Genomic DNA, 10,395 nt, shown 5'->3' with positions numbered 1-10,395 from the left:
GCTCTTTAGAGGTTTGACAGCTCACTGGGGCCATGCTTAGAAATTGTAGGTGATTATTCCCCCCACCCCACCCGGTCCCAAGTGGCAATTCCTTTTTCCTCCAAAGCTTCAAAAGCCTTTTTGTAACTTTTGGAAGTATAAAGGATGTTTGAAGAAGAGAGAACCTTTATCCGAGACGTATATAAAGTGATATCTTACCTTGAATTGAAAGCTTTGAAGAAGTTTAGGGGTATTGCACTCTGTATGAATTTTTGAATTGAGTTTAAATGGTTAGAATTCAAAAGGTCAACCAAAATTATATATCACCGTGTCACACGAATAAATGCCTTTAGAGTTCTGGGCACATAGCACACTTCTCAGGCTATTGGTTCTGCCACCAAAGCGGATTCTTTTCTTTTTTGTCCCTTTTGGAATAGGCTTCAGGACCTGCAGCCGTGTTCCATTAGGGCATCCAGCCTGTGCATTTTAACTGCATGACCTGCCTTTTTCACATGGCAGCAGGAGAGCAACATCAGAAGCAGCGAGGTACTTGTGAATCCAAGTGGTTGTGTTTGCAGTAACACTGAAAGCCAGGTTTCCTACTGATGAGTTGCTTATATAGTAATATATGTTGTGTTGGAACAAGCAACTGGCAGTTGTCCTAACCACACTCTCACAACTGGAGTGTCAGTTTTGAAGACTCGCCCAAATGCTCCGGAGGGTTGTGGGAACCCGTGATCTGGAGTTGGGGTAACATTCCATTCTGCAAGGAGAAATCCCTGGACTGCGAGGACATTTGCTGTAGAGCTATGTTGAATTCCACCCTTGGGGTGGAATTCAGCAAAGCGCTAAGTGGAGGAACAAGGTCTGGCCATGCAAGAAGACTTCTACCTTCTCTTCCCCCCTGTGCCCTCAAACCTATTCTGGTGGCTCCCCCAACCCAGATTTAAGTTGGGGTGGGGGGAGAATCCTGCTGAGTAAGTGAACCTCGTTCCAGTCACACAACTTAGTTGACACCTGCCCTCCTGGAGCCAGTTGGCTTATGATGCTATTTTTGAATTTTGTCAAATCTCAGAAGACCGCTGAGTCTTCTGAGGGATGCTCAGTTGTTAGAGGTCTAATACAGCAATAGCTACCTGTGTGGGAGATGGCTGGAATAGCAACAGAGGATGTATGGCTGCTCAGAGAGCTTGTTCCAGGTAAGAAAACTTGGAGACTATCTCCAGGCAAACTGGCAGAGCAGTTCTGCAGAGTTAGGGTGTTCCCCCTCTCAATACCTCTCCCTGCCTCAAACAAATGGGCTAGGAATACTCAAGGGCTTAATTTGCAAGGCTGAGCTACTGTAAAAGTGTCTTCCTGTAGTCTCCTATTTGGAAGACTTGACTTCACAGATGCCTCTCACTTGATTGTGCAGATGCATTTGACTTCACCTCTGCTTTTACTTACGGGATGATTTGCAAAACTCTGAAAATAGTTTCATGAGTCCCAGGGGACTTTTGGCTTTTATTGAACGGCATCTTTCCTCGTGCTGCATGGCAAGCTGCTTTTGAAATGGAAACTCTTACATTGAGGGTTTCGGCTGCGATTCAGTTGTTTGAAGAAGAAAAGGGAAAGGGTCCACTGGGCAATCGTAAGTCTTAAGCAGCTCTTTGAATCCCACTTAATGTATACAGTAGCTTGCAGATAGGATAACAGCTTAGTCTGTTGAGCTCTGGCTCTCATATGAGTAGTATCACAGGAAGTTGTAAATACTATAAAAATGGACTGGAAATGTAAGGTTTCCTGTGCACTTTTCCCATAATCAATCTTATGGGTATTTAATAGACCTCGGCCATCGCGCACTCAAGGATTGTCTCATAAAGGTGACTGATGGTTTGCACACTAATACTGTATTTCTTGAGGAATTGCCTCCCACTCAGAAAACCTTGACGAGGAAATTGGACGTCGTAAGCCGGTTAAAGGGAGGTTATCAAAATGGCTGTGGGGAGATTTTAAAAACAACCCCACTATAGACCCATAAAAGAAAACACAGTTGCTTTGCTGAAGCTTCCCATAATAGGAATTGAATAAGCCAGGCATGATGCAGGCACATCTTATAGAATGCTACGGTCCTGTGCTGCTTTGTGCAGATATAGAATAGCAATTACTTTCAAAATCATTCAAGATGAAGTGATACAGATGGGAGATTTATTGACCATGCAGCCAGAGTTTATCAAGTTGGATACTCTATGCCTCTCTATGGTTTCACAATAGTAACTGGGGAGAGGGGGGGTTTAAGGCCGTTGCAGATTACCATGACACACAGATTGATAGTTCACTTTTCCAGATGAGCTAAGTTTTACCATATTGGGAGGTCTGATTATGTCGATGGCTTGCACCATCTGAAACATTTCTTTAACCGCTCCCCACCAAAAAACCCCATTAAAATGTACTTCTTATGGGTGCATCCAAACAAACAAGAATTTGAGATCTACCACTCACTTGTTGGGTTAGTGCAGTTTTCAGCATATTCTGTAATGTGAAATTCGTTCTTAAATTCTACTTGCACGCTTTCATGTGGAAAAAAAGCCATGTTATTAGAATTGTAGAGTTGGGAAATTCTATTGAACCATAGAATTGTGAAGTTGGAAGGGACCCTGAGGGTCATCTAACCCAATCCTTTGCAATGCAAAAATATCAATATTTGGGCCCCCATCCAATTTGAAACCATATCAGACCCTGCTTAGCTTTTCAAATGTGCTAGCAGTTTTTATTGCTGTGCCACTAAAGGAATACAAACCTTTGTGACTAATTTGGTTTGAAATGTCAGGCTCATCCCTTTTCCTCCTGTTCCACTTTGTTCTACTTGGTTGTTCCACTTGATTATTGGAGCCTGTTCCCTATTCTTTTCACTGCTATTTTTGTAGCTGCACATCCACTTGTTAAGCACAGGTCTATTTTTAATGACTTTCAGGGGAAGCTAAACTTCATCCCAGAAGTTAGTTATCCTATGAAGAATTCTTGGGGTTCCCTCATCCCTCCAGTTACATCTTGAAATTTCTGTTAGCAAAGACTCACAAAGAAATACTTCCCTCTCATGTCACATGTGAGAGTGAGCCATTCACTTGAGTAGTTAGTTGTGATGTGAACTGGAGCTGACTCAAAGAGTGTAAGAACTGGCTCTGTTTTCACAGTGGAATACAAGATATCACAATAACTTGGTGGAAGTGGCCAAGTTCAACAGGCCCTTTATCATGCTGTCTAGGTTATCTGATTGTATTTTGCAGAGGCACTACCAACAGGAGAGATTTCTGGTCATATTCAATGTGCTAAGGAGATGGTTTGGTCAGCAGAAGCATTTCTGCTTGTCCAACAGAAAGGTCTCCCCCCTCCGTCCTCCACCCATTGTGCTGGGGTTTCTCCCAGTGTTTCCCTCTATCGCCTCCTCATGCTTCAACTCCTAACCATAGTGGCAAAACGGCAGGAGTCAGCATTATTCTTCCAACTGATCTGATTACATTTCTGTCATTTTGAATGAAATGTGTTGCAATAGTTTCTATAACCATATACTGCTGCATGTGCTGGTCAGTTACACACCTCTAATACACATATGCACTCTGTGCCGGTTGTAGTTCTTCATTAAGCTGAATTCTGTGACTTATACAGTGGGCAAATTGGCATAAATGCATTACAGGCTTGTTAATATTTAGAGAGGCAAAAACTCAGAAACCACCTAAAGCTATTGATCCACCTTTTTGGGATTTCATCAGCTGTTGCCTAAATAGATTTTTTTGTTAGCCATAAGAGCTGGTGGCTTTCTGTTGCTTTTTGCTTTAAAAGAAATCTGAGATATTCATGAAGCAGAATTATGTGCCTACTACCTCACACAGTCTTGAGGAATATGCACCGCGCACACAGATTCTGACAGTGGTCGAGAGATCCTGACCTGAGGCTGAGGAGCTGACTACATGTTGAGATGCTCTGGAAAGCTATGCTTTGAGAATCAGCACAACCTTCAAAGGCAATTTTGGCTAAGACCTCTGCTGTGCAGAAGGTGATTGGAACACTGTTTCAAGGCTGGAACACAAGGAAACACTTTGCATGTTGTACAAGTAAGATACTTCCTATTGGCTAATACAGGGGTAGTCAACCTTTTTATACCTACTGCCCAATAATGCATCTTTCTTGATGGTAAAATTCCCTTACTGCCCACCAGTGCTCAATGGAAGGAGGATTCAGCTTGTGCGGTAGAACCCCCTACCGCCCACCAAGTCCCCATTCCTCAATTGATACTGTAAAAAGTACCAGATAGGAGCCAAGCTAGACTGAAAATTAGATCGCAATCTTCTTTGGGCAGGAATATTTGGTTGTTACTCTTAAGTACTGTGTCTCTCTAATGTTGCAGTGTCTCATCCAGTCTAATAATAATAATAGCAGCAGTTGGAATTTCCTTATACCAATCTTTAATTAACATCACTGATTTGAAGCCTAAGATGGGCACTATCCTGTCCACATATCCCAACTGAGTTTTCCATGGCCTTGTCTCCTTTGAGGCTTCCTTTCTAATACTGGAGGTCTGTATCTCTGGTCTAGATTTCCGCTCCATTCTGTTGTTTCTGTGAGATGTGAATAGCTGGTGGCAGTAAACCCAAGCCTTGCACCCCTGGGAGCAATATTGGCTGAGAGAGATTAATCCTTTGGCGCATGACTTTTCCGAAGGAGATCCAGTCATGTCCTAATTTTTTTTGCCCCCACCTTGTCTTCATCTGCTGGATCCTCTTCAGCCTCACCTTGTAATGCCGCCTCTCCTAGATGACAGGGCTGCCATAGTGCTTCCTTCCAAGCCAGCTCTCTCCTGATATAACCAAGTCTGAAACACACTTTGCTCCTCTTGCACCTGCCTTTCCTCCCATTTTCCTCTACGGCTCTTTTGCACAACCTGTATTCAGTGGTGTGGGTTGTTGCTGTTTGGCCTCAGGTTATTTGTAATCATAAAACAGTTGGGCAATTGTTTTCAGCCAAAGATCCATTGGTGGGAGAGTGCACATGCCAGTAGCGAGCACGGCTGAAAGCAAAAGTGGGTGGGACAATTAATGTAATTTCTACCTATGTATGGTAGGCTAGGGACACAGGTGCCACCATGGGTTAAACTACAGAGCCTAGGGCTTGCTGATCAGATGGTCGGCGGTTCAAATCCCTGTGACTGGGTGAGCTTCTGTTGCTTGGTCTCTGCTCCTGCCAACATAGCAGTTTGAAAGCACGTCAAAGTGCAAGTAGATAAATAGGTACTGCTCCAGCGGGAAGGTAAATGGTGTTTCCGTGCGCTGCTCTGGTTCGCGAGAAGTGGCTTTGTTATGCTGGCCACATGACCCAGAAGCTGTATGCCGGCTCCCTCGGCCAATAAAGCAAGATGAGCGCCACAACCCCAGAGTCGGCCACGACTGGACCTAATGGTCAGGGGTCCCTTTACCTATGGTAGGCTAGTTTCCAGGGAAGCAGGAGTCAGTATCATAGTTCTAGGACACCTTTCAAGCAGGCAAAAGTGACTGAGGTCATGAAGTTAGGCTAGTGAGAGTTCATGGCCTGCAGGAGCCTGTGGCCTGGGGACAATTCCAAGAGATACATTTGGCCCCCAAAGACTGAGGTTGCAATTGGCAAAGGGATCTATTATGATGCTAACAACATTTAAATAGTGCTTGTCACATTAGTCTCATTTTGCATCCCCCAAAACCCATCTATAATGCTGAGGAGTTGGGTATGTACACTCCTGAGATATTTGTTACACGGCTGATAAGCTTGAATGTTCTTTCTCTCCAGAACGATAGCGTTAGCAAAACTTTCTCTGATTAGAAGCAAACGGAGCTCTCCAGAGTCATCAGTTTGATGAGAATAGCCTGTTGTGCACTGATGGCTTTTTAAAGAAAATTCCCGGGGGGGGGGTTAACAAACCCTTGTATCTGGCCTCAACAGCAGCAAATGGGCTGCTTAATCGTATCCTTAAACTATGCAGAGTTCCACTTAAGTGAATGGGCACCAAGAGAAAGCCTTGGCTCATGAAGAAAGCTATTCCGCCCTCCCCCAAACTTATATTCTCATTGTCTCAACATGCTGGAAAGTTTTACACTACCTATAAAAGCCTTGAAGGGTAGTTTTCTGGTTGTATATGCACTATACCTTTAAAGCACATTCCACCCCCACAGAATTCTGGGCACTGTAGTTTATCCCTCAAGAGTTACAGTGCCCAGCAACCTTTAACGAACTGAAGTACCCAGAACTCTCTTGAGTGGGGTGGTGGTGTTTCAAACATATTTTAAAGGCATAGTGTGTAGGCCCTTGAAGCTACCACCTTGCTGAAGCTGAGCTTGTCACTGCAAGGAACCACATGTGTGCCATTTCGGGCACCATGGGGGAAGAAAGGCAGGACATGAATAAAAACAAAATATATTTATTACATTTATAAACATTTCTCACCAAGTAGCTCAGGATGGTGTACACCAGGCTTCCTCAACCTCACCCCTCCAGATGCTTTGAGACTACAATCCCTGACCACTGGTCCTGCTAGCTAGGGATCATGGGAGTTGTAGGCCAAAAACATCTGGAGGGCCGAGGTTGAGGAAGCCTGGTGTACATGGTTTGACCCCTCTTCATTTAATCCTCACAAAAATTCCATGAGGTAGGTTACACTGTGAGGTCGTGACTGGTCCAAGGTCACCCAGTGAGCTTCATGGGTCACTCCAGGTCTCTCATCAGCCCCAGCCAACATGGCCAACGCTGATGCATGATGGGAGTTGTAATCGAAAGGCACCTGAAGGGCCACAGGTTCCCCATCACAGATTTAATTCCTTTCCCATTCTTCCATAGCTGAACTGGAAAATAAACAAGGGACAAGGAGGAAATGTTCATTGGTTTGTTCATTTTGTGTGTCACCCTTCATTTGTAGATCTTGAGGAAGTTCACAACATAGAAATACTAAATGAAAAAGAAAGAAAATGAAATGCATAATAAAAAAGAACAAATGAGCCACAAACAAGTAACCATTTCTTCTCTCTCCCCCCCCCCTTATTTGTTATTTGTTAGAGAATTTATAAACTGCTTCCCAAGAAATGTTTCCAAAGTGGTGCATGGCCACTTTTTAATTTAGAAAAATACCCACAAACCTATATAGCAAAAATGAAATAAAGAAAACAATATTAAAATGGGGTGCTGTAAAGCGGTATCTTCAACAGATTTGCTGATCTTGTTCTAGTGCATGAAGGTCAGCGCAATGATCTTCAGAGGGCAGAAATTGGAGATTAAGAAGGCAAAGATAAAAGCCCAGTGAAAAATATTGACTTGGTTGATGAACTGCATGATTTTATCATGATTTGAAGTATTTCCCCCACAAAGCTTTGCAGGCTGGCTTCTGAAAGTGAGAAAAGGAGCAATCCCATAAGTTTTCGAACTATGTGGCAAATAATATCTCAAACCAATGATTCCTTATTTTAATATTACTTCAGTACCTTTCTCAGAATTTCAATAAATGGTGGAACATCTCATAAGTCGGTTCTCAGCCTTCCCAACGTGTTATATGCATTTTGTATCTATGTTACCTTCTTTGCCCTAGCACTACATTTTCATACGCACCAACTCACAAAAGGAGTTGTTTTTTTAAAATGAAGGTACCCATTTTTCATATATATTTTTCTCATGAACTGATGCTATCTCTGTCATGCCTCTCCCCATTATCTAGAGAAACATGGGTTCCGCAGAAGGCATGCTCCTGCTCTTTTGCCTTCACTGTTCATTCTTAACACTTCCCACCTTTCAACAAAAGAAATGATAAACAGTAATGAAAAAGTCGATTATATCAGCTGCCAAGGCACCAGGCTCCTTTGGACAGACCGGAAATTGAAGTGAGGATGTTCCACAGATTATTGCTTCAGCCACTGCAGAGAAAAAGCGAATTCAAACTGTAATTCTCCTGTGCCTAATAAGAGGCAACATTTTGCATAATAGTAATTGCAAATGCAATGCGAACAACTTATTTCCTCCCTTCTTTTTCTTAATTGCTTTGTGGAAGAAGTAGGACCCACCTCTCTGTATTTCCCCCTCCTTCCATTTCCATTAAGTGGGCCAATTTGCTTTTCCATTACTTATAATTTATGAAAATCTGGACCTCATCTAGATCTGTCTTCTCTCTCTCTAAATTACAGCCTTGCTCTTGAGATGCTGAAGCCAGTTGCCATAGCAACTGCAGCATGATTATCTATGACGATAAACGCAACTTTCTCAAAGGACATTAAACAGTTCTTACCGAGAAGAAAATAACAACAGTGTCCTGTGAGATGGCCTCTTGCGTAGAAAACCAATTGGGAGACTGAGGGAGAGGTGACTCTTCCACAGATCAATTACTTCATCCCACTCACTACAGCTAGTGCTGTTGCTCCTGTCTCAAAAGTCAGCCCTATTAAAACTGTTCTTGCCTTTGTTGTTGCTATCTGTCCCTCTAATAACCAACTCCGGTGGTTGAATGCCAACCAAGTTGGAGTCAAAACGGGGCTACTGAAAAACAAGATGGAGGAATCAGCATCTTGTGAACATGAGGTATGCAGAAGTACAGGACACCTTTTATATATATATATATAAAAACACCACACACCGCCACCAGAAGCAGGCAACTCTTTCCCCATATAAGTCCTATTGCCTTGTGTCTTTCACAGCTTTTGATGGCAATGGGCTTTACAATTTTTGCTTCACCATTGTCGAACCTCTTCCCGCAAGAAGAAGAAATAAAAGGAAAATAATCTCTCTTCATTGTGTGTGTGTGTGTGTGTGTGAGAGAGAGAGAGAGAGAGAGAGAGAGAGAGAGAAGGTGCATTGTCTCTAGCAGGCATTGGGTTGAGAAAAAGACTGCTTCATATGTCTTTGGGGTCTTGTGTTAACATTATGGTGCTGGTTTTGAGAATTACTTATTTTGTAATGGAACTTTTTTGAAAAGAAGCATAAATATTTAAATGTGAAAAGTGGTATAGCAGAGTGGCTCTGGCAGTTCAAAAGTGGATTGTTTGGATTATTATGAATTACTAAAAAAAGTTATTGTAACTTTTTATATTGGATCAGATTGTTACTATTAATTCTTGATGTTTTATTATTATTTTTATATGTGTTGGAAGCCACCCAGAATGGCTGGGGCAACCCAGCCAGGTGGGCAGGGTATAAATAGAATTTTATTTATTTATTTATTTATTTTCTTTCCAATGACATTTAAAAGCTCACAGGTTCCCAATTCCTGGATTAAAGACACTCCATGGAGTTCCCACCATAACAGGTGAAATCACCTCTAATGTTCTTGGCATCTGTCCATCTCAGCAGACAATGGAGGAGTGTGCCTGGGGGGGAGGGTGAAGTCAAGCTGTTAGAAGGTTGCAGCACCATATTAGTAGAGACTAATATGGGAGAGACATGTTTTGTTGCAGCTGGGGCAGATTAAGGCATCCAGTTTTTGTAGATCAGCATGGGATTGCACTGCAAATCTCCCAAGAGTCTAATTTAGGAAGGAAGGAAGCATAGGTATAGCCAGGATTTATGTAGGGGGCGGGGCAGGCTTTATGCAGGGGCAGAACCTCAGTTAGTTTAGTATTTTTTAATGGATTTCCTTGATTTATAATCAAGTAAATTTGGTCCCCTGCCTCCCCCTGCCCCCAGCTATGCCCATCGAAGAAAGGAAGCATTAAACTAATAAGGAAACCATCCTCTTGGATGTCTCCCTAGCATCTGAAGGCAGCCTTGTTTAGGGAAATTTTAATGTTTGATGTTTTATCGTGTTTTTAATATTCTGTTGGGAGCCGCCCAGAGTGACTGGGGAAACCCAGCCAGATGGGTAGAGTATAAATAATAAATTATTATCAGCACAAAAAGGCTGCAGTAGTTGAATTTCTTCCTGCCTATCACACTGATTAGGCACTGGGGCTAGGTCAGGTGCTTTACATTACTGTTATATGACAGACCCGTAAGATAAGATAGTAGAGGCGGATGTGTAGCACGTTGGGGGGGGTGTGCTTTGCCTTGCAGGTTCGACCACCCTCCCTGCAGCTGGGGAAATAATCTTTTGCCAGGGACCTTGGAGAGCTCTCCTAGAGGCAGGGCAGTGTTTTGTGTTGTGTAGGCTCCTATGATGTAAGTAATGGGCCACCTGCTAGTATCACTGGTTTGCTCATTTCTATATCAATTACTTTGATAAAATACGTGTTTTGTTATGTGCAAATGGCTTTAGATACCTATTACGTCCATAAATTACCATATAGCATATATTCAAGACAAAAAACAGCGGCAATTTGTTGTTGACGAACTGGACAGCCATATAAAGGGCCCCATTAACTTTAGTAGCTTAGGGCCTCATCAAACCTAAATCCGACCCTGCGCACCCCCGGGGTAGAGAAAGCAAGGCGCGCGCGGCAG

Source organism: Podarcis liolepis, assembly GCF_965112155.1.
Source record: "Podarcis liolepis genome assembly, chromosome: 1".
Taxonomy (NCBI): Eukaryota; Metazoa; Chordata; class Lepidosauria; order Squamata; family Lacertidae; genus Podarcis; species Podarcis liolepis.
Note: the sequence above shows the minus strand (reverse complement) of the source record.